We start from the raw sequence: 25182 nt of genomic DNA, 5'->3' as shown, positions 1-25182 counted from the left end.
AGCTGGTGCAACCACTCTGGAAAACAGCATGGAGGTTCCTCAAAATGTTGAAAATAGAACTACCCTATGACCCAGCAATTGCACTACTGGGTATTTACCCTAAAGATACAAACATAGTGATCCGAAGGGGCACGTGTACCCGAATGTTTATAGCAGCAATGTCTACAATAGCCAGACTATGGAAAGAACCTAGATGTCCATCAACAGATGAATGGATAAAGAAGGTGTGGTATATATACACAATGGAATACTATGCAGCCATCAAAAGAAATGAAATCTTGCCATTTGCGACGACGTGGATGGAACTAGAGCGTATCATGCTTAGTGAAATAAGTCAATCGGAGAAAGACAACTATCATATGATCTCCCTGATATGAGGACATGGAGAAGCAACATGGGGGGGTAGGAGATAGGAGAAGAATAAATGAAACAAGATGGGATTGGGAGGGAGACAAACCATAAATGACTCTTAATCTCACAAAACAAACTGGGGGTTGCTGCGGGGAGGTGGGATTGGGGGAGGGGGAGCGGGCTATGGACATTGGGGAGGGGAAGCGAACCATAAGAGACTATGGACTCTGAAAAACAACCTGAGGGTTTTGAAGGGTCAGGGGTGGGAGGTTGGGGCAACCTGAGGGTTTTGAAGGGTCAGGGGTGGGAGGTTGGGGGAACAGGTGGTGGGTAATGGGGAGGGCACGTTTTGCATGGAACACTGGGTGTTGTGCAAAAAGAATGAATACTGTTACGCTGAAAAAATAAATAAAATGAGCTGAACTCCTTAAAAAAAAAAAAAAAAAAGAAGTTAGCCATGATGTAATTGTAATTGTATAGCTGTCATGTGTCCATGGGAGCTATTTCCATGGTTCCTCATCTCAGGACCTTTCGGAAAGATATACTAAGGTATAACTTATTTCCAAAACACATTCACTTAGCTTAAAGATTACTAGACATTTTCCCGGTATTGCAGGTAAAGATAAAAAATTATGCCTGGGGCGCCTGTGTGGCTCAGTGGGTTAAAGCCTCTGCCTTTCGCTCAGGTCATGATCCCAGGGTCCTGGGATCGAGCCCCACATCGGGCTCTCTGCTTGGCAGGGAGCCTGCTTCCTCCTCTCTCTCTCTCTGCCTGCCTCTCTACCTACTTGTGATCTCTATCTGTTAAATAAATAAATAAATAAATAAATAAATCTAAAAAAAAAAATTATGCCAACTTAAAATGATATGGATATTTTCTATAGTCATTCAGACTATGTAGAGTTAGTATCAAACAACAGTATCAGGAAGAGCAAATATTAAATGCATATAAAAATCATTGATTCTATTTCTAAACCTATTTTGTAGTCAAATAAGACCTGGCAAAAAAAAAAATTTTGTATTAGTTTTTAGTTTTCATATTGTATTTGTAGTCCAGAAGATTTGTTCGAGGGTATATGAGGTCTTTACATACTTTTGACAAAGTAATCTTATTTTGGCTATTAAGGCATCTGCAAGATTAAAAAGATGACTTAAAAATTCCATTTTTAATGACTTACAGTGAAATCACAATTACTGCTTTGTCTTCCTGTTTGGTTCCACTACATTTGGATTGCAATAACACGTCAAGCTTCAGAAAAATGCATATATGTAAACTTGCTCACAATTACTTTGCCTGACAGTCATGTAAAATGTAATTAAAATGTTTGAATTGTACAGGTGCTAAAAAGCAGTGTATTACAAAATAAGCAAACCATAATGTTAAGAACTCCAGTTGGGTTATTAACATGTTATGATCTTAGTTATGACATTCCGGCAGTATAATCTCAGGTCTATTGCTAAGGAGAGGAGGTTATAAAAGTAGGTTGTCAAAATTTTTATCAGAGAGTTATTTTAACATCATTTTTAAAGGAAATTTATTGTTTAATTATAAAGGTAATATAACTACAATCCAGAAATTATGTAAAATGATGAAAAGAAAATTAATTTCCTATTATTCCAGTACTCAAACTACCATTGTTATTATTTTGGTGGAGTTCCTTCCAGGCTTTCTTCATATGCTTTTATTAATTTTTTTTTTGTTTTGTTTTGTTTACAATTCTAATGTGTGTCCATAACATTTTGTACCTGGTATTTTTACTTTATAGTATATATTAAACAGAGTTTTATATTTTCAAAATGAGTCTAGTTTGTATCTTAGGAAATTACTTAGCAAGAGAAAGGGGTCAGCGGGGCCCTGAGTCTCAGGCCTGGTCCAGAAGGTAATTCCACTTTGCTGGGAGGCTTGCAACAACTAGGTCATTTTCATTCCCTGGAACCATTTCATGAGAAATGCTTTGCTCTATACTGAATACTAAATACGGGACAAAGTCTCCATCAATTAAGGCTTGGAATGAGGCCAAACCTAAATCACTGGGGTAGAATCTTTGCATCTCAGCTTCATAGGGATCACTGTGTAAAGAGACAAGATGATACAGGACACCATAATTGCTGCCCACGTAAGCCGAAGGAGGGCATTTGAATCCACAGAGATGAAAATGCTTCTTTCAAGGACACCTGAAGGCAAGTTATGAAACCAAGAGTTGCGATAAAATCAAAATTACTTAGAAAACTAATAAATGCACAAGCCATTCTATGAGAGAGTATAACTTCAATTTAAGAATGACCAAAAAAAAAAAAGATGATAAAACAATATATTAGCAGTGCAAACACTAAGAGCCCTTGCAATTTTGTTCTTTGTGATTGAAGAAAATGAATATGGAAACCTGTAAAATCAACTTTATGTGCACAGATGTAGGGATAAACTGGCATAAATCTTCATGGGAACACTATTTTAGTAATACCTAAATTATAAATTGCACTTTAAGTAAAAAGCCCCCAAAAGGCCAAAGTCAATGAAGAAGTTTCAGTAAGAAAAGGCTGAATGTCTCCAAAACTGCCAACAGCCCCATTCATCATTCCGAAACCACAACAGGTTAAATATTAAAGAGGTTTAAAGATGCTACTATTTAGAATATCAAAGTTACAACCAAAATTTGTAAGATTATTTTCAAGGGCGTGGAGAAAATCTGCTGAATTTCTAGAGAGTAGATGGAGTGTATACATCCCAATCTTGAACAAACAAACAAACAAACCTGTAAACTGTTTGACCCTGTAATTGTACTGCTTGAACTTTCTTTTTTCTCCCTGTAGCTTCCTTTTAAGATATCACTCTACCTCTGGTTTTTATCAGTGTAGCGATACTATTCCTAACAGTGGTTTTCTGTTTTTACTATGTGGTGTTTGCAGACCTTGAACGTATGGCTTGATATCTATTCACATCTAGGAAATTCTCAGTCACTATTTCTTTAACTATCGCCCCTTTGATTAACATAGTTAAGCATTCTCCTTTTATCTTAGAAGTCTCTCATGCTTTTTTTTCTGTAAGCTTTTTCTCTCTGCATTACTCTGAATACTTTCCACAGTTCTATGAAAGGATTTACTCAATCTTTCTTTTTGCTATTTCCAATCTGCTAAGTAGTAAATTCTTCATCCTTGTCATTTTATTTAACAGTTGTAGAATTTCTGTTTGACAGGTTGTTTTTGTGTGCATGCTTGTGCGTATGTGTGTTTATTCTAGATGTCTCCTGAAACTTCCCATTTTCCTCTCTGTTTTCTTGAACTAATTCAATTGTATTATTTAAAAATCTGTGATAACTCCAATATCTGATTCACTCATGCATTTACTTTAATGGTCTGTTTTTCTCTTGGTTTTGTTCCATTGGTCCTGTATTTTAGCATGCCTTTACTTTTTCACTTAATACTGGAAATGGTAGACTAAAAAATCTCATAGTCTCTAGGTAATGTAATCTTCTTTCCAAAGAAGATTGGTTTAATTTTTACTTTTTGGTGGATTGTTGGTAGGTATCGAAAGATCACCTTACTTCTTCCATGAATTGATCATAGTTATTTTTTTTCTTTTTAAAGATTGTTTCCATTTTGTTGTTACTCTGTCATTGCCCTTCTGGTAGTTCAGAGAAAAGCCTTAGGTATATAGTAAGTTCTTCTGATTTGGTGGAACCTGAACTTCAATCTCTTCTCTTAGCAGCAGGCAGATATTAAAATGTGCTCCACTTATTCCTCCCAGCGGCTGCTCTCCATTGGTTTTTCTTGCATGAATAATTAAGAGTCCATCAATATCTTGAAGAGAATCAGTAGGAGATTTGGGGACTCTGCAGTCTCCTTTTTTTTTTTTTTTAGGATACTGCCATCCAATTGCACCCTCTCTGAGAGTCTCAAACTCTGACTTCTTACACTGGAAGTCACTTCTACACACATCCTCACTGCTACTAGAAACAGCCCTGGGCACTGTGGCAACTCATTCCTGAGATTCTAAATTGTTCCTTAATGATGACTAGATTTTCAAACAAGTAGGCCTTTCCAAAGCCAATTATTTTCAGGTAGTTCATATAATGGGAGAGCCAGCATCATGTTCATAGCTACCAATAATTCTCCATATAATTCAGAATTGTATGTATAACTGATTTAACGTTTGATTTTCTGAACTGGCTGAGACTGGCACTGCAAGGAGACTCACCAAGCATTGTTCCTCTCTTCCATCCTGCCTGTCTGACAGCCTTCTGCCTGAAGATATGCTTTCTCCATACACGATTTTGCATTTAACTCAATCTTCGTTTGGCTTTTTAAGTCTGCAGGCTAAGCTGGGTCCAAACAATGAGTTCTCAGATAGACCCCTCAGTCTAGGTTTAGGCTACTTAATTTGGTGAATGAGCCAACTTCTGAAATCTTCAGGCATGGACATTACCTCTGGGAAGCCTTCCACTTTTCTTTCTGATAGTCACTAAATTTAGCAGCCCTTTCACATATTTGGCATAGTTTATTTTTCCTGCTCTATGTCCTAACACTGTGATAGCCCTTAGAGCATAGATGGCACTCAATAACCATTTTAATAAAAATTTTTAGCATTCTGTATAATTAATGAATAAATCAGATCTCTCCCTAGCTTCCTTAGAGATTCCATTTTTATTTCTCTGTCATTCTCTTTATACTTTCATGTGGCTTTCTGGAAGAGAGGATAAAACTGCCATCTTTTTATTTTAAAAACTACAAAAACAGCCAGTTAATAAATGTTAATTGAACTGAACTAGTAGCATGCAATAACAATGCTAAATGGTTGTCCATAAGGTAAGTCTAGGGGAAACTAGGGGAAACTTTATACCTCTACTGAAAAAAATCAATGTTATTAACTACTGGATAATCCCTTTTTCTTTCCTTCTACCCATCCTTAAGGAGAAAAAGGAAATGGACATCTAATATTCTAATTGTTGATTGTTACTGACTAGTGAGATTGTGGGGATAAGAAGGTTAAGTCAAAATTCCTCTACTATACACAAATTGTTATTATGGGGCTATGCCTTTTAGCTAAACATATAACAACAGATTGTCAGACTAAAACCATTATGGAACAATCTAGAAATAAAAGGGTCTTTACTTTTGTGAAGTCTAATGGGAGCCAGTAAGGAGCAAGTGAACAAAAATAAATAAACTAGAGATGTCAGTAAGATAAGACTTGCACAGAATTTATATGAAATAACACAGTTATGGAATAAACATCCTGTGTTAATAACTTATCCATTAAAAAGACATCTGATAAAAAACTATTGAAAAATCATAGCTGCAGTATAATGATTTATAGGAAATATATATTGTCGGGACGCCTGGGTGACTCAGGGGGTTAAAGCCTTTGCCTTCAGCTCAGGTCATGATCTCAGGGTCCTGGGATCGAGCCTCGCATCAGGCTCTCTGCTCAGTGGGGAGCTTGCTTCCTTCTCTCTCTCTGCCTGCCTCTCTGCCTACTTGTGATCTCTCTGTCAAACAAATAAATAAATTAAATCTTTAAAATAAATAAATATATAAAAAGAAATATATATTGTCATTCAGATGGCCAAATACATGTTTCTCAGAAATATTTGGTTTTCATCCACAGTTCCTGAGAATGCTTAAAGTGACATAAAAGTGAGATGAGTGTCTTGTTATTAACAAAAGTGACTTAAAAAAAAAGATTTATTTATTTGAGAGAGGGGTCGGGAGAGAAACAGAGGAAGAGGGAGAGAATCCTCAAGCATACTCCCTACTGAGCATGGAGGCCAATACGGGGCTTGATCCCAGGGCCCTGAGGTCATGACCTGAGCTGAAATCAAGAGTCAGAGGCTCAACCAACTAAACCACTCAGGGTCTCCTAAGGAAAATGACTTTTGAATCCTATGCAAGGGCAGAGCTGGTTGCCAGAAGAACCAGCCATGTGTTTAAAGGGATGGAAACTTCCATTCCACTTCCCCAGCCTCAGGGGAGGACAGGGGGCTGAAGATGGAATCAGCCAATGGCCAATGACTTAGTCAATTATGACTTTGTAATGAAACCTCCACAAAAACCCAAGGACAGCTTTTTGGTGTGTTTTTTGTTTGTTTGTTTGTTTATTTGTTTTCCCAGAGACCTTCCACACTTGGGGAACCAGAACTCTTCCATTTGCCACTGTGGTCTGCCCAAACTCCATGGATAAATGTTCCTTTGCTCAGGACCTCACTTTACATACCTCTTTATGTAGCTAATGATTTGTATCCTTTGTCATATCCCTAATAAACTGGTAAACATTAAGTAAATGTTCCATTGAGTTCGGGAAGCATCTCTAACAAATTAATCAAACTTAAGGTTAGTGGGGAGAAGGGCAGTCTTGAAAGACTGAACCACTAACCTGTAATCTGATACTATCACTAGAGAGACAGTGTCAGAATTCAGATGAATTCTTGAACACCCTTCTGGTGTTTGAGAATTGCTTGGTATTGTGTGTAGAGGAACTTCCCCAGAACGTTGGAATTGGGTCTATAAACCCTTAAGAGAGTGGCTTATTCATTAGACTCAAGAACAAATTGGTATTTGGAGAGAATATCGTATTTTCCTTCTTCAAGGGACAGCACAGAAGATTAACTTTCTCAAACTTTACTCACACAAATTGGTTCTGCTTTCGTCAACATTTGGAATTGCCACACTTTAAATTTTGTCTTCCTGGGGGGTTTGTAACCATATTTCTTCGTGGCTTTAATTTGCATTTTCTTGATTACTATGAAGAAATTTAGTTCCTTTTCATGTGTTTATTTGATTATCTTCTGAAATATTTCCTGAAAATATGCATATTTTTCCATTTGATTCTTTCCTCTTCTTACTGATGTGTAGAAATTCTTTGTGTATCCTGAATATAAGATCCTTGAAATGCATTGCAATACTTCTCCTATTTTTAGGTTTACTTTTTTTCCTTTGTAAATAATATCTTTACTGTACTGCAGCCCTTAGTCTAACAATTAAAAATGTTTTATTATTTTATTTTAAATGTTTATTTATTTTGAGAGAGAGAGAGGGAGTGTTGGTGGGGAGAGGTGACAAAAGGGGAGGGAGAAAGAACCTCAAGCAGATTCCATACTGAGAGAAGGGCTCCACTCTGGGCTTGATCATGAGACCATGAGATCATGACCTGAGCTGAAACCAGGAGTCGGATGCTTAATCGACTGCATCACCCAAGTGCCCCCAAATGTTTTCTTTTATTATTCCCTTAGTATTGGTAAAGGAAAAATACACTATTGCTTTCCTTTACACTACATATGATGCCCTGAAATCTCTTTACTCCGATCACCAGGTGTATGTGGGGGAGGGGAGTTCCCACATTGACAATACCTACTGGTATCCTAGAATTTAACTAATTCTGACTCTTTGTATTTAAAAAGAGTGTCATATCCCACACATTAAGGATTCAGTCCTACATACCTGCCCTTGCTCCCAATTAAGATGCCAACTGCAAGTTCCGGTTGTTACCAGTGCTTCTGACCCACTGGCTATAGATCAGAAGTCCACACAATCTTCTCCCTGGTTTTGATTAATTTGTTACAGTGGCTCACAAAACTCAATTCTTATTAATTACATTATTATAAAGGGATGTAGCTCAGGAATTGCCAGATAGAAGACATACATAGGGCAGGGATGTGGGAAGGAGTATGGAGCCTGTGTGCATTCTTTGGGCAGATCACTGTCCCAACCCCTCCATGTGTTCACCAGCTTTGAAGCTCATTAACCCGGTCTTTTGGGATTGTTTTTATGGAAGTTTCTTTACATAGGCATGATTAAATCATGGGTTATTACTGACTGAACTGAATCTCCAACCCCTCTCCCTTCTTGAGCAGTTGGGGTGGGGGAGTGGTGTTGAACTGAAATTTCTAATCCTCTAATCATGTGTGGTTCTTCTGGCACTGAGCCCTGGTCCTTGGAGGCTTTCCAAAAGTCACCTCAATAACAAAACTCTAGTGTGGTTGAAAGGGGCTTGTTATGAATAACAAAAGACGCTCCTTTCACCTTTCTCTCTCTCAAGCCATTTCAAGAACTAAGGACAAAACAAAATATTATAACAAAAGATAACCCTGTTGCTCTAATCACTTAGGAAATTATGAGGGCTTGGGAGCTATGTGTCAGGAACTGAAGGAAGACCAAATATATATTTCTTATTATAAACCACAATATCAGAGTATCTTATTTAAGAAATTTTCCCTCTAAGGCATTTTAAGTAGTGTCATATCTTTTTGTGGAAGCATGATTATTTTGCTTTTCACATTCAGAAACCTAAAAATACTTGAAATAAATTTTTGTGAGTGCTATGCTAATTTTTTAAAAATACGGATACCTAAATGCTCTACAAACATTTATTGAAAGTGATATGTATATTAGCTCTGTAACAAATCAATTGTCTATATATGCCTGGTTCTGTTTTTGGATTCTCCATTTTTCTTTGGTCAGTTTACAATATTTTGCACCAATATCACACTGATTTATTATAGCTTTTCAAGTCTTAAAAACAACCCAAGACCCCAAATGGAGTTACTTACGGTAAGCCCCACATCACCAAGCAGACATAATTATATTTTCAGTTCTTCCAGAAATGGAATCTTAAACCAGTTAATCAAGAATCAGCATTAGATAGGTAATCTGCCTGATAGAACTTTCACACCCCCAAAAGAAAGTAACTTTGCAAAACCAACCGAGTTTTTTGCCCAGTGTATCTTTCTTGTTCCTGCTCTGCCTGCGAAAGTCTGTCCTTCTGTCTGCCAGTTTGGATGTTGCCTTATTCAAATAGAGTTTTGCTCAAACTCTTAAAAACTTTAATATGCCAGTATCATGCCGTCTCGGCGATCACAGCTTTGTAGTAAAATTTGAAAACAGGCAACATGATGCCCCCAGTTTTGGTTTTTTTTTTCAACATTTCCTTAGCAATTTGGAGTCTTTTCTGGTTCCATACAAATTTTAGGATTCTTTGTTCCAGCACTTTGAAAAATGCCAGAATTTTGATCAGGATGGCACGGAACATATAGATTGCTCTAGGCAGTATAGACATTTTAACAATGTTTATTCTCCTAATCCATAAGCATGGAATGCTTTTCCATCTTTTTGTGTCTTCTTCCATTTCTTTCATGAGTATTCTGTAGTTCTTCAAGTACAGATCCTTTACCTCTTTGGTTAGGTTTATTCCCAGGTATCTTATGGTTCTTGGTGCTATAGTAAATGGAATCAATTCTCTCATTTCCCTTTCTATATTTTCATTGTTAGTATATAAGAAAGCATTGATTTTATATCCTGCCACATTACCGAATTGCTGTATAAGTTCTAGTAGTTTGGGGGTGGAGTCTTTTGGGTTTTCCATATAAAGTATCATGTCATCTGCAAAGAGGGAAATTTTGACTTCTTCTTTGCCAATTTGAATACAATTTATTTCTTTTTGTTGTCTGATTGCTATTGCTAGGACTTCTAATACTATGTTGAACAACAATGGTGAGAGTGGGCATCCTTGTCATTCCTGATCTCAAAGGGAAGGCTGTCAGCTTTTCTCCACTGAGAATGATATTTGCTGTTGGCTTTTCATAGATAAATTTTATGAAGTTGAGGAATGTTCCCTCTATTCCTATACTTTGAATCATTTTAATCAGGAATGGATGCTGTATTTGGTCATATGCCTTGTCTGCATCAGTTGAGAGGACCATGTAGTTCTTCTCTCTTCTCTTATTGATTTGTTCTATCACATTTGATTGATTTGTCAATATTGAACCACCCTTGCATCCCAGGGATAAATCCCACCTGTCATGATAGACCAGTGGAACAAAGTAGAGAGCCCAGATACGGACCCACAACTCTATGGTCAAATAATCTTTGACAAAGCAGGAAAAAATATCCAGTGGAAAAAAGACAGTCTCTTCAATAAATGGTGCTGGGGAAACTGGACAGCTATGTATAGAAGAATGAAACTTAACTGTTCTCTTATACCATACACAAAGATAAACTTGAAATGGATAAAAGACCTCAACATGAGGCAGGAATCTATCAAAATCCTAGGGGAGAACATAGGCAGTAACCTCTTCGACATCAGCCACAGCAACTTCTTTCAAGACATGTCTCCAAAGGCAAAGGAAACAAAAGTGAAAATGAACTTATGGGACTTCGTCAAGATCAAAAGCTTCTGCATAGCAAAAGAACCAGTCAACAAAACAAAGAGGCAACCCATGGAATGGGAGAAGATACTCCCAAATGACACTACAGACAAAGGGCTGATATCCAAGATCTATAAAGAACTCCTCAAACTCAACAGTCAAAAAAACAAAAACAAAAACAAAAACAAACAAACAAACAAAAAAACCGGATAATCACGTGAAAAAATGGGCAGAAGACATGAACAGACACTTCTCCAAAGAAGACATACAAATGGCAGACTCATGAAAAAACGTTCATCATCATTAGTCATTAGGGAGATTCAAATCAAAACCACATTGAGATACCATCTTTCACCAGTTAGAATGCCCAAAATTGACAAGACAGTAAACAAGAAGTATTAGAGAGGATGTGGAAAAAGGGGAACCCTCTTATACTGTTGGTGGGAATGCAAGGTGATGTAGCCACTTTGGAAAACAGTGTGGGGATTCCTTAAAAATTAAAAATAGTTTATGATCCTGCAATTGGACTACTCAGTATTTATCCCCAAAGAAACAATGTAGTGAAAAGAAGGGCCATATGCATTCCAATGTTCAGAGCAGCAATGTTCACAATTGCCAAACTGTGGAAAGAGCCAAGATGCCCTTCAACTGATGAATGGATAAAGAAGATATGGTCCATATATACAATGGAGTATTATGCCTCCATCAGAAAGGATGAATACCCAACCTTTGTATCAACATGGATGGGACTGGAGGAGATTATGCTGAGTGAAAAAAGTCAAGCAGAAAGAATCAATTATCATATGGTTTCACTTACTTGTAAAGCATAAGGAATAACATGGAGGACATTAGGCGAAGGAAAGGAAAAGTGAATTGGGGGAAATTGGAGCAGGAGATGAACCATGAGAGACTGTGAACTCTGAAAAATAAACTGAGGGTTTTTGAGGGAAGGGTGGTAGGGCATTAGGTGAGCCTGGTGGTGGGTATTAAGAAGGGCGCATATTGCATAGAGCACTGGGTGTGGTGCATAAACAATGAATTTTGGAACAGTGAAAAAATAAAAAATAAAAAAATTTTAATATGCCTCAGCTTATCTTTTGAGAGTCTTAGTAATAGTTAAAGCAAGTCCTTCTATCATTGTTGTTATTATGTAAAAGGCAATTGGCTATTTCCCTTTCTTTATAAATTTTAGAATATGTTTGCTTTGTTTCACATAAAATTTTGTTGGGATTTTACCTGCAGTTACATTAAATTTTACTATCAACTTGAGTAAAACAGATATCTTTACAATACGTAATTATCTAAACCATGAACATGGTATGCCCCTCCATTTATTTGTGCATTTCAATTCCTATCAATATTATTTTGTGGTTTTCAGTGAAAAGGACTTGCATGCTTTTGTTAAAATTAGAGCTAGTCATTTGATATTCTTTGATGCTATAACTCTTACTGGGTAAACACTGAATTATATCATACCTACAGAAAAGAAAACAATTCACTATTGCAAAGTGCTATGGATATTTACAAACTCAACACGTTCATAAAATATGCAAACAGACCAAAAAGTAGAACATAAGGAGAACCTCAGAAGGTCCTATTGAGTTACATTCCAGGCATATCATGACTTCTAAAATAAGTTTTGCCTGTTCTTAAGGCTTATAGGAATAGAATGATACAGTATGTATTCTTTTGTTCCTGATATCTTTCTCCTAGATATATTTGTGAGATTTAGTCATGCTATTGTTTATAGTTATAGTTGTCTCATTTTCATTCAAGGATAGTGTACTATTAAATGAATATACCACAATTTATTTAGACAAATTGTTATTTACCAACATTTGGATTGTCTCTCATTTTAGGCACTAAGAATAATGTTGTTATACATATTGATGCTTTTTTCCTTGTTTTTAAATGTTTGGCTGTTGCAAATAGTGATATTATATTTTTCTTTATATATATATATATACATATATCTTTGATAGATAGATATAGATATAGATATATATCAGACATGCATTTCTGTTTAATATATACCGAGAGGGGCGCCTGGGTGGCTCAGTGGATTGAGCCGCTGCCTTCGGCTCGGGTCATGATCTCAGGGTCCTGGGATCGAGCCCCGCATTGGGCTCTCTGCTCCGCAGGGAGCCTGCTTCCTCCTCTCTCTCTGCCTGCCTCTCTGCATACTTGTGATCTCTCTCTCTGTCAAACAAATAAATAAAAAAAAAATCTTAAAAAAAAAAAATATATATACCTAGAAATAGAATACTAAATCATAGGCTATGCATACATGCACCATAAGTATATACATCAAAACCATTTTTCAAAGTATCTATTCAATTTGCATTCTCACAGTGCATGAGATTTCCAACTGCTCATCATCTTTGTCAAAATTCAGTATTATATGCCTTCTCATCTTAACCCTTCCGGTGAGTGTAAAGTCATACATCATTTTGCTTGTAATCGACATTTCCTTAAAGACTAATAAAATTAATCAGGGTGGCTGAGTGGGTTAAGCCTCTGCCTTTGGCTCAGGTCGTGATCTCAGGGGCCTGAGAATGAGCCCCGCACTGGGCACTCTGCTCAGCAGGGAGCCTGTTTCCCCCCTCTCTCTGCCTGCCTACTTGTTATTGATCTCTCTCTCTCTCTCTCTCTCCCCCCCCGCCCCGTCAAAAATAAATAAATAAATAAAATCTTAAAAAAGATGAATAAAATTAATCAATTTTTATTTGTTTATTATTCATTTATTTTACTTTATTGTGAAATGTCTCTTCAAGGGTTGTAACAGTTTTTTATTCTATTCAATTATCTTTTAAATTCATTTGTGAAAGTCCTTTATACATTCAGAATGTGAGTCATTTGTTAACTATACGTTTTGAAAATATTTTCTCCCATTCTGTGGCTTTCTTTTTTTTCCTTTTTAAAGATTTCTTTTGACAAAAAGATTTTTAGTAGTCCAATTTATCAATCTTTCTTTATATTTAGAGTTATTGTTTACTATTTAAGAAACTTATGACCACCTAAAGTTTATAAGATTGCCTTTGTTTTTTTTTAATACCTTTAAAAATATTTTCTTGTACCTTTGACATTATTATTTTCTTGTACCTTTGAACATTTATTCTCCACCTAGAATTGAGTCATGTATAGTGGGGGTGAGTACCATTTATCAGAAAGCTTTCCACTACATTGCATTGCAACTTTTCTCATAAATCAGGTGGCGGTTTATGTGTGGTTGTGTTTTTGCCTTCTAGAATATATTATTTGTTCTTTTATTTTTCTTTTCTGAAATTCATTCTGGATATTTTCTTTTACTTTTCTTTCCAGCTCTTTAATTTTCTTTTCCTTTAGATCTAATAAACCACTAAACCCATCTCTATAGCTCTTCATTTTAATTATTACATTTTAAAATTCCTAAAATTTTAGTTTTAAGCATCTTTTCTTTAGCTTCAAATTCTCTTAAGTTCTCACTCATCCTATTCATTTCCTTCAATATTTTAAGCAATTTTCATCTAAAATCTGCATCTGACAACTATAAAATCCTTACACCCTGCTTATCCTCACTCCGGCACATGCTATTCAATCCCTTTGTGTTTGGTCAATTTGCTGTGAGATCTGGAACCAAAAATTATGCTCTCTTCAGAGATGATAGGCTTTTCTTTTAGTCAGAAGTCTTACTTTAGAAATCTATAATCTCTTTAATGGGATTTCAAAAACTGAAGTGATTCAAAGCTGTGTTTTTGTCTCTGCAAGGGACAGATGACTTCCTATCAAACTTCACAGGTCACATATTGTTTACTGATGCTGTACCGTCCTCTTGGAGTCCCTACCCCAATTTTTGCCTTCTGCCCATACCCATAAGACACTCAGTAATACCACTTAGCTTCCCAGACATTCAGTAACTCTTTCAGAATCAGCAAATATCCACAGAGAACAAATACTCCTAATGTAAATCTAACCTGTATAGATCTCTGTATTCCCCAGATCTCAAACTGGATCTTCAATAATTGTTCAGTCTTTCTGAACTAACTTTATTCAGATTATTTTTTTCATTTTTTCCCCTACATTTTCTAGTGTTTCCTCAATGGGAAGATGTTTTGATTAGTCCATAGTTACTGGAAACAATTTTTTTTTTAATCAAGCACATTTAAAGGTATTTTTTCCAAATATATCAAGGTTCCACCTGAAAATAATCCTGCTGTTATGAATTCAGGCATTTAAAAGTATTCACTTTATTAGTTTTTTTTTTTTCAGATTTATTTACTTATTTGAAAGAGAGAGAGAGGAGGGGAGGAGAGGCAGACGGAAATGGAGAAAAATCCTCAAGCAGACTCCCCACTGAGTGTGGAGTCCCATGGTGGGGGGTAGAGGTTGGATCCCAGGAACCTGAGATCAGGACCTAGGCCGAAATCAAGATGGGATGGTTAACCACTGAGTCACCCAAATGCCCATTCTCTTCATTAGTTATAAAGTTCCTGCTTGAAGGACACTAGCTTCTACTTGTACCTCCCACTAGCTTCTTTCTTAATAAGACTGCGTGTGGTATTAGGTTTTATGTAAACATTTAGGATGCCTTAGACAGGGGAAATATAAAGAATTTGACTCTATAAAAAGAATCAATAAATCTATAGATTTATAAAAGAATCTATAGGAATCTAAAAGAATATAGAATATATTAGAGAATATAGAATATATTAGAGAAGAATGGAATATAGAATCTATAGAACTATAGAATCTAAAAGAGTCTATAGTTGGCCTTGCATAGACACTAGCAGGTTCTAGAAATGTAGAGGTGATGGAGGTGACGGTACAGATCAATCATTCATAGAAAAAGGCTCTGGGGTTTCAGAACAAAAATCAGGAACAACTGACTATACATATTTCAGCTCCAGATGAGACAGAGGAAAAACAGAAGAGACTGCCCTTGTGTGCCCCTGGAATATTTTCTGGGGAGGAAGGGCAGAGGTGGCGAACTGCTATGATGCATAATCAGAATTTTGCCTGTTTTAACCCTAGGAGGTAACTTTTCCCATTAGTTAGGAGACTTATGTTTAAATACAGTAATAAATAAAACAATCTTCCCAGGGGCATTTACATGTTAAGTCTACTGGTTCCCTCATCAGTTGGAGGTTAGCCCAACAGAGAGGGTCATAGGGTATGGTAGAGTTCAGAAACTGGAGTAACAAAGGGCATTAATGAGCCCTGTGATACTCTGGAGAAGTAATTGGTGGGAATAGAAGGGATTATGATGGAGAAGGCTCAGCCCTTCCCTACTGATTTTGCTGCCATAAAAGGGATGCCCACATCTGCTCTGCTATCCTTCTCTGAGCTAGTAGGCTAGGACAAACCATTAAATAACAATGCAAATGGGTAAGTACTAAAAAGGAGGTAAGTAGTAAGCTCTGAAAGTAGAGGGACATGCCTAATATTGTTCACAAATGGACTACCTGCCAAGCATTATGCCCAGTGTAGGAAAAGAAGGAAGAATGGAAGGGTGGTTGGGAGAGAAGAGAGGTGGAAAGGAGTAAAGGAAAATTTGCTCATGTATTCAGGGATTTCACTAATTTTAAAGTATCTAACATTTATTACTGGAAAAAAGACAAAAGAAAAATATACAGTCCAATTAAATATATTTACATATTACTAATAAAGGACGTCCCTCCCCCAAAGCAGCTATTCTATTACCTCAGTACTCTATGGTACTCTTCTGGTCATAACAATAAATTGCTAATCTGTATTCTTTCAAGCTATATAATAAAAGCAGTATTTTAGAACATAATCTTCACTTCCATCCTTTGAAGCACAGAACTCTTAGATATCTAATGAGTATTTTATATAAATATTTGAACAGACTTGAAGGTCCCACTACAGTCCCCCTTTCCTGCCCCTGCCTAAAGCTCCCACCCTGCCCACACACAGACACATACCTACTCTCCTGCATCCTACCATTATGTTTGCTGGAAATTATATGGCTTTCTGTCTGGGTGAGAACACAAAACAGGCTCCAAGCATTCCAGAAGATTTTATAAATTCTGCCATCTGCACATCTGGTATGTATGCTGCCTATAGCACTCTTTAATCAGTATACAGATAACTGTGCTTTGGGCACTTATCAGAAAGTTATACCACAAATTGACTGCAAATAACCAGGTCTTGCCAAAATTTACTTCAATGTGGGGTGATTTAAAGAGACAAGCTAGCCAGCCATTCTTAAATATTCTCCAAGCTCTGACCTATGTTAAGAAATATAATCCGGACATGACATTGCTGAATAACATCATTCATCTTCCTTAAGTTAAAATTGGACTATGTGTAATAAAAGAGGAATTCATCTTAACAAAGACACTTTGTTATTGGTACGTCCCCAAAACATTAATATCTATATTATATATAAAGACGGCTCCTTGTACTTAATAATATATATTTAATATGTACATAATAATAACTCTTTATTAAGGATTGATAAACCACAGTTTAGTAACCAGAATAAATCACAGTTTACTTACCCATTCACCTACTAGAAGACATCTTGGTTGCTTCCAAGTTTGGACAATTATGAATGAAGCTGCTATAAACATCCATGTACAGGGCATGAACATAAGTTTTTAACTTTTTTTGGTAAACACCAAGAAGTACTTAGTTTTATATGAAAGCTCAAAACTGTCTTCAAAAGTGGCTGAACATTTTTGCATTCCCACTGGCAATGAGAGAGTGTTCCTGTTGCTCCACATCCTTGCCAGCATTAAGTATTGTCAGTGTTCTGAATTTTGGCCATTCTGATAGGTGTATAGTCATATCTCATTGTTTTAATTTGCCTTCCCCTGATGGCAGGTGATGTAGAGCAACTTTCTATGTGCTTATCTGCAATCTGGGTATCTTTGGTGAAGTGGCTGTTAAGGTCTTTGGCCCATATTATCATCAGGCTGTTTGTGTTTCTAATAGCTGAATTTTAAGAATTCTTTATATATGTTAGAGAGTGATTTTTTTAATCAAATGTGTCTTTTGTAAATACTTTCAGTCTGTGATTTGTCTTCTCATTCTTTTGACATTGATTGTCTTTTACAAAGAAGAAGATTTTTTTTTTTAATGAAGTCCAGCTTATCGAATATTTCCTCCATGAGTTGTGTCTTAGGTGTTACGTCTAAAAAGTCAAAACCATGACCAGTGTCATCTAGATTTTCTCCTGTATTACCTTCTAGGAACTTTATAATTTTGCATTTTACATTGAGGACTGTGGTTCATTTAAGTTAATTTTTGTGAAGGGTGTAAGGTCTGTGTCTGGATTAAAAAAAAATTTTTTTTTTTTGCTTGTGGATATCCAGTTTTAACAAACATTTTAAAATCTTTTGGAGAATTATGTTTTCACTTAATATCCAATTATCATATAAAAAACTTATATACTTATCTATGAGATAAATTCATCATAGAAATCAAAGTAAATTACACTATTTTTCCAAATGACTTAACCATGCTTTATCTAGTGGACAACTAAATTATTTAATTTTCCCCCTTGCTTGTCAGGAATTTCAGGGAATAATTCAGTAACTACATTTCTATTTATTACAACTTAAATAACAGATAATGAACAACAAAAAAAGGAAGCTACTATGCTAGGAGATAGATGAACTTAACTTTCACTGAAGGTTTGGAAAGAAAGAATATCTATTTCAGTTAGAAGAAAAGTAGGGGCCCCTGGTGGCTCAGTGAGTTAAGATTTGGACTCTTGATTTCAGCTCAGGTCATGATCTCAGTCCTGGGATTGAGTACTGCACTGGGCTCTGTGCCTAGCCCAATCTCTTGAGATTCTTTCCCTCTTCCTCTCCCTCCCCCTCTGCTCAACCACCATGCTCCTCCTTCTCTGTTCCTTCCCCCGCTCCTGTGCTTTTTCTCTCTAAAAATAAATAAATAAATAAAATCTAAAGAAAAATAAATAAGCTATTTAGTGATTTTTTTTCTTTTTCTTTTTTTTTTTTAAGATTTTATTTACTTGACAGAAAGAGATCACAAGTAGGCAGAGAGGCAGGCAGAGAGAGAGAGGGAAGCAGGCTCCCTGCTGAGCAGAGAGCCCGATGCAGGACTCGATCCCAAGACCCCGAGATCATGACCTGAGCCAAAGGCAGCGGCTTAACCCACTGAGCCACCCAGGCACCCCATTTAGTGATTTTTAAGTGGTCTTGTTTAATTGCAGCAAAGATGTGTGATATTGCAAAATGTGAAATAAGCATAGAAAGATAAGTTTTCCATACATGGTATATGGCACTGAAAGCTATGGTGAAGAATCAGTCATTAATTGATATCATTCATTTTCTTATCTTCATGGTATACTATATATTAATTTAATTTAAAAAATAATTGTGTTTACTCTATTTTTTAATAATGTAGGCTGCTTCAAATTCATTTGGTGGTAGCAAAAAATAAACAACACAATATATAAATGTTGGTAAGAGAAAAGAAACTCCAGTAGCATTTATTTTTAAAATATTCAAAACAGCTATCTGATGTAGAATGGAAAGAGAATACAATGACAACTAAATTTGTCTAGAGTCTTATGAGCAAGCCAATATGCAAAATATTTTTCCATATTTTAGTTATTTATCATGAAAATCTGGTTAATAGACATTTTTATCTCAATTTTATAGCTGATATTCTGAAGCCCAAATAAATTAAGTGACTTTCCCAAAGACTCACAGGTCATAAGTGGTCAAAATCAGATTGGAAGGCAGAACTCTAAAGCTCATTTTCTTCCCATGACACTGTGCCATAACCAATAAAACACAGTGATCAATTTGTCCTAATTTTCACATTTCAGCCAATTGTTCTGACATCAACTTGATGCGCTTTCATATAAATATAACTTCATTATCACTCATTCAGATTTTAAATAAATACTTGAAACAAAACAAACTGGAAGAGAGGAAAACCTAGACCATGAAATCCATTTTTGCCTTATCCATAAGATTATTTAATATAGATATATTTGTCAACAACATCAACTGGTACAAAATGGAAATCCCAATGATCGTTGTATTTACTATTTTGCTTTTTGAAAAATTTTTCAGACAACTCATTTTGAGAATAGAACCTCCTACACCTATGGAAGTTGTTTTGTAATTGCTCTGTGCGGTTATTAATTGACTTCAGTAGCCCTAGGAGTCAAATAGCTCAATCTTGTTGGCTAAGACATGCTAGCATTTAACAAATTCCAGGCATATACCTAGAAAAATATGGGAATCTGAGGACTTTTGGACTTTATATGAGAAAGGTTGACTGTCTTTATAGTTACTACAGTCTGTTCACCAAGACAAAGTCCGATCATTTGAACGTTAGTTCTTCCAGGGCTTATATATTTGACTTGAGAAAAGAATGTCTCTCTCAATGTAATGCCTATGTCATGACTGAAATACTGGAATTCCTTCTGTGCATTTATTTACATTTCAGTGCGGAGTGACAGAAGGCATAACCTATAAGGAGTGGCAGACCAAAGGAACCCAGATCTCTTCCTTCACCTTCCAGTTCAATACCTTCAACAGCTATAAGTAACTACGGACTAAATCTCAACTCCTTACCCTGACATTTACCAGTCTCCATGCTCTGTCTCCATCTGGTCATTCTAATATTTTCCCCACTACAATTTCCATGTACCCAGCACATTACCAAAATGGAAATATTTGACATTTCCCAAAGCAGTCCTTTATCTTTATAGAGTATGTCATTATAAACAAGACTGGCTGGGCACCTGCTCTCATGGAACTTACTTTTCATCTTCAGGTTATAAAAGGCAGGTCTTGTATGGCTTTACCAGCCTTAGCATATAAAAGAGACCACAATAGTAGCAATACTAGTTGTTTCAATGACCTGTGCTAACCAGCAAGACTGCTGTGATCCCTTCAAAGTATCCCCTGATTCACTCTGAGGAGTTTCAGAAGGTTCTCACTTGAACTCATATATTGTCGTCTTTGCTATCACAGGGCATTGACCATATTCAATTTGGCACTCATTTTTGACTCCCCCAAAGCTGTAAATCATGCACACATCCAAACAGCACTGTATCTCCTAAAATCCTCTGAGGCCAAGAAGAAACAGGATCATGTTCCTATTTCCTTATGTCACACTTCTCCACCTAGGCATGAAAATATGTAGCTTGTGAACACACATCTCATAGCATCCCTCATAAAATACAGCTTTTCCCTTTTCTGGTTATAGCTCCTGTTGCTATATAGCTAAAGTGATTATCTTTTACTATTAAGTAACAAAGATATTTTCACAAGAAACATACATTTCTGGTTCTGTTTGGATAATATTAAACAGAGACATTTTCCTTAATGCTATCCTGTATTTTGGTTATGAATGGTCTGTTTATCTTCTTAATCCAGTATGTTCACATGTCAGTCAATTATTTCATTTTTATTAATTACTTTGAGAACAATTACATGAAAATGAAAACCAGAAAGACTTCCTTATATTGGGAGGATTTAGTGGAAAATGTTATATGACAGTAGTAGACCCTTAATAAAATAAAATGATAATTCATTGGATTTTTTAAAAGCCCATGGGCCCAGTCTTGGGGACCAGTCTTTGAAATAGTCTAAGCTGCTCTTCCTAGCCCTATCCTTCTGCATCTCCACCTATTAGAATACGAAAGCCTACATTGACTCTGGCTCCTTCTGTTTCTTTTGCCCCAAACCCCCCTCATTTGAATGGTGCAAAGTAAGTTCTGTTGTTTCATTCTAACTGTCCCAGGAAGTCCAAATGCAGCCGTAAGCAGAGGTTAGGCTATAGTTAGAACCATTATTTTGCAACCCTTACTTTATAACCCCTAGGTATTTGCATACATAACTTTTTTCCTTTCTAGTTTTAGACTCTTTAGGAGAAAGAACCAGGTTTTGATCACCATCATAACTCCCAGGATTCCTTGCATACACTGTACACTTGAAAAATGATTGTTGAATTGATTCCTTTTGGCCACATTATACTCACTTAACCCAATTATCCTAAATTAAACATTAAACAATGCCACCTATATTTAAAATTTTTTTATTTTATTTTATTTATTTATTTGACAGACTGAGATCACAGGCAGGCAGAGAGGCAGGTAGAGAGAGAGGAGGAAGTAGGCTTCCAGCTGAGCAGAGAGCCCAATGCGGGGCTCGATCACAGGACCCTGAGATTGTGACCTGAGCTGAAGGCAGAGGCTTAACCCGCTGAGCCACCCAGGCATCCCGCCACCTATATTTTATATCTAACCTCAAATCAGTTAGAAAGGCATATAAACTCAAAGAATTCCAAAACATAAAGCTGGTTATCTTTTGTTTTATAATGATTTCCCTAATCACATGTATGATGTTGTGAAGCTAGTGCCTTTAAAGCAGCTGCTGAAAGCATGTGGATTATGTTAGGAGGCCTTCTGACAGAAAAACAATTATATTAGTGTAACTGACATGATATTGGATAAAGAATGATTAAACCATCAGTTCCTTGGAGCTACTTCTGAGCTACTGCTGCTGGAGGCACACAAAGGAAATATAACAGTGGCTACATTTTACACAATGGGGAGATTCATTTTTTGTTGGGAACTCTTCCAGGCAAATTAGATTTAAAACAGCATTCTCATCAGAAATAATAAACCTAAAAGAGAATGCAGCCAGCAAAGGAAACTGAGACTTGGAATTCTCAGAGAAACAGAGCTGAAGCCTCACAGTCTTTGCAACATTTTGCAGAATGCATTAGAAGGAAGCAAAGCTTCCAGCAGGAATCAAAACATACAACTTTGGCACTGAAAGTTGGTACTTTGAGACGAGGCCATAAAAAAGAACTTGGCTTAGCATGAGATACCCTGATTCAGCAAGGAGATAGCTCAAGGAAGATGTAAGTTGGAACAAAGGACGATCACTCACAGGAAGAGTCTTTTAACCTAAGTGAAAATCTGTCTCTTCTCTGATCACATGTTACTCTCCTCTACTTATTGGTGAGTGAATGGAAAATGGTCTTAGAAAACAAGGCATCAATTTTAGAGTGTTCCATGTCATAAGCTAAATATATCCCTTACTATGGTATATGAGTTAATTTTTCTTAGCAAATGTTTTTGCTGCCTGTATAAAGCCCAAAGCTGATGGACACCTCTGGTTATTAATGCAAGTATGCAACCGACTGGTTGGAACTATGGAAATTTCTAGAGTCAATATGGTAGAGTTAAACAGTGCCCCTTAAAGAATTCTTTCCGAATGAAGTTTCTTCCTCTCTGAATGTGACATATTTTAAACAAATATAGGTCAGAAAAGACTATTTTACAGAGTCTGAAGCAGAAGTAATATAAATGATTCCATAAAGCCAAAAAGAAAAGAGTTACATAAATGTGACCTAGAAGCAATGTGCTGTGGAGAAAGAAAGTCTAAGAGGGAAGCAGAAAATTAATTATTCCATTTATTTGACAGAGAGAGAACCCAAGTAGGCAGAGCAGCAGGCAAATGTAGAGGGAGAAGCAGGCTCCTCACTGAGCAGGGAGCCTGACATGGGGCTCGATCCCAGACCCCGGATCATGACTTGAACCAAAGTCAGATGCTTAACTGACTGAGCCACCGAGGCATCCCAGGAGGTTCTCAAATGGGTAAACAAATATTATCTAAAATATTTTTTTGCTGATACATTAAAATGTATTCAGCTACGTGCTATGTAAAAACAATTTTCTTTCCTAAAAGAAAGCTCAGTTTCTTTTTTTTTCCCCAAAAGTAGACCCTATACCAACACATCTGGATATTTTATCTATACAATTAAAAAGTTAGGTATTTGGGACATTTTAAAATATCTGTCTGTGAGTATTTAGATTTTGGGCTTTCAAAAAACGTAAAAGTTTTTAAAATAGGATTATAGAATCAATAGCACATTAGAGGAAGAAGGGACTAAGGGTAATCTAGTCTATGCATTTAATATTATAGATATATAGCTATGTTCATAGGTTCAGAAAATATATATTAAATTTGATAGGATTTGTAAAAGTAAATATATATACATGTGCATATATATGTATGTGTGTATACATATATGTGTGTGTATATATATATATACATGTATATATATATATATTTTTTTTTTTTCCCCCTGATGTCTTTCCTAGAAGACTTTTTTTCTCCTGGAAGATTTTTTATCACAAATACCACAAAGGTGTTGGTCTCTTGACTTACCAAACATTAAAAAGAAAAACTGAATAATAGCATTTATTTCAAATAATATTTGTTGTGTAACCTCAATGAAACAGAATTGATTAATCAGTAATTTTAAAAAAGTAGCACAAAAGATCCTTAATGAATCAAAACTGGCTTATTAAATTTTGACACTAAAACTAATTAAGTTTATTCATAGGTGATCCTTCAGTCCCTCCCTTAAATAATATTTGCAGTCATTGTAGGCCCAGTAACAATAATTTCACTTCTCATATTTTACATATCCTATCAAATTTGAAACAACAAATACAAAAAGATTAATTAAGCACATAGTATGAGAAAGGCATGTAGTACGTGCGCAGAGGTGATAAAAACAGCTATTGTTCCTGCTTCCTTGGGGGTAATTGCCTGGGAGAAAAATAGAGAGCACCAATGAAGGAGAAAGCTACTGACAGTGGGAAGAGTATCTGCAAAGTGAGATAATAAAAGAGAATAGAAAATTGTAGAAAAGCAGCTATAAAATCCTAAGTAGCATCATTTTCTGGTTCACTGATCATCAGGTCACACTGCTTTCCAATACAATATTTTGTAGTATCTGATGTTCTATGTGATGCATTTTCCCACTTAGAAAATACTCAAAAAACAAACAAAACCAAAACAAAATCCTCTATCTGAAAAGGCAAAAATATGTGGGCATGTTGTAGAATCTCTAACAGGGATCTCATCTTGAGCCAGGTCTGTGTCTAATGATTGGGTTCAAGGATACTTGGTTATTTCTGGGGGGTGTTCGAGAGAGCCCATAATGTCAACTCACTAGAAGGGATCTCCTATAAGGGAGTTCAAATCAAAGAAAGATGTAGCAGGTACAACAAACTGACCTAATAATAAGCCTTACCCGGTAACAGAGGTACCAACTCTCACGTTGCTTTTGTACATATTCCATAGCTCTAAGAAAGTCACATTGCCACATCTAACTTCTAGGTGTGGGAAAGTAAAACACTACCTTATTCCCAGAAAGAGGAGAGTCAGAAATACTGGAAAACATCAGTACTTTACCAGGTAATTCCACGTGTTAGCATGGTGTAGACATAGATAAAAATCCTCAAGCAGTGGCGGGAGTATAGACAGGCACTGCTATTCTGGAGGGCAGCCTGGAAGCTCATAGTTATATGTAGTGTGCAGATACCTTACTGCCCAGCGATTCTCCTTTTAGGTATGCAGTTCAAACAAACCCACTGATAGGACTAGGAGGGGCCATGACCTGCCTTGTAAATTGCAGCATCACTTGAGATGATGAGAAGCTGGCTACTATCTAGAAGTGGATAGGCCATATGCTAGGGTACCATGCAACAGTGAGAAGCAATAGAGTAGATGTGCATATAACTGACTTAAAGGCACAGTGACAAGAGGAAAAAATAAAAATACATAGTTATGATATATAGTACAATATGACATTCATTCAAAATAACAACATACATTTTTTTTAAAGATTTTATTTATTTATTTGACAGACAGAGATCACAAGTAGGCAGAGAGGCAGGCAG

General features: G+C 36.2%; 1 long non-coding RNA gene across 1 annotated transcript in view; it reads right to left on the bottom strand.

Annotated features, from left to right (window-relative positions):
* Positions 1-810: 810 nt before the first annotated feature.
* LOC123946123 overlaps positions 811-25182 on the bottom strand; it is a 92174-nt gene continuing 67802 nt past the window's right edge. The window contains exon 3 of the long non-coding RNA XR_006819598.1: positions 811-879. This is a non-coding gene — a long non-coding RNA (uncharacterized LOC123946123). The remainder of the gene's footprint in view (positions 880-25182) is intronic.

This window comes from Meles meles, chromosome 7 (assembly GCF_922984935.1).
Source record: "Meles meles chromosome 7, mMelMel3.1 paternal haplotype, whole genome shotgun sequence".
Lineage (NCBI taxonomy): Eukaryota > Metazoa > Chordata > Mammalia > Carnivora > Mustelidae > Meles > Meles meles.
This window is presented reverse-complemented; position numbering and strand designations above follow the sequence as displayed.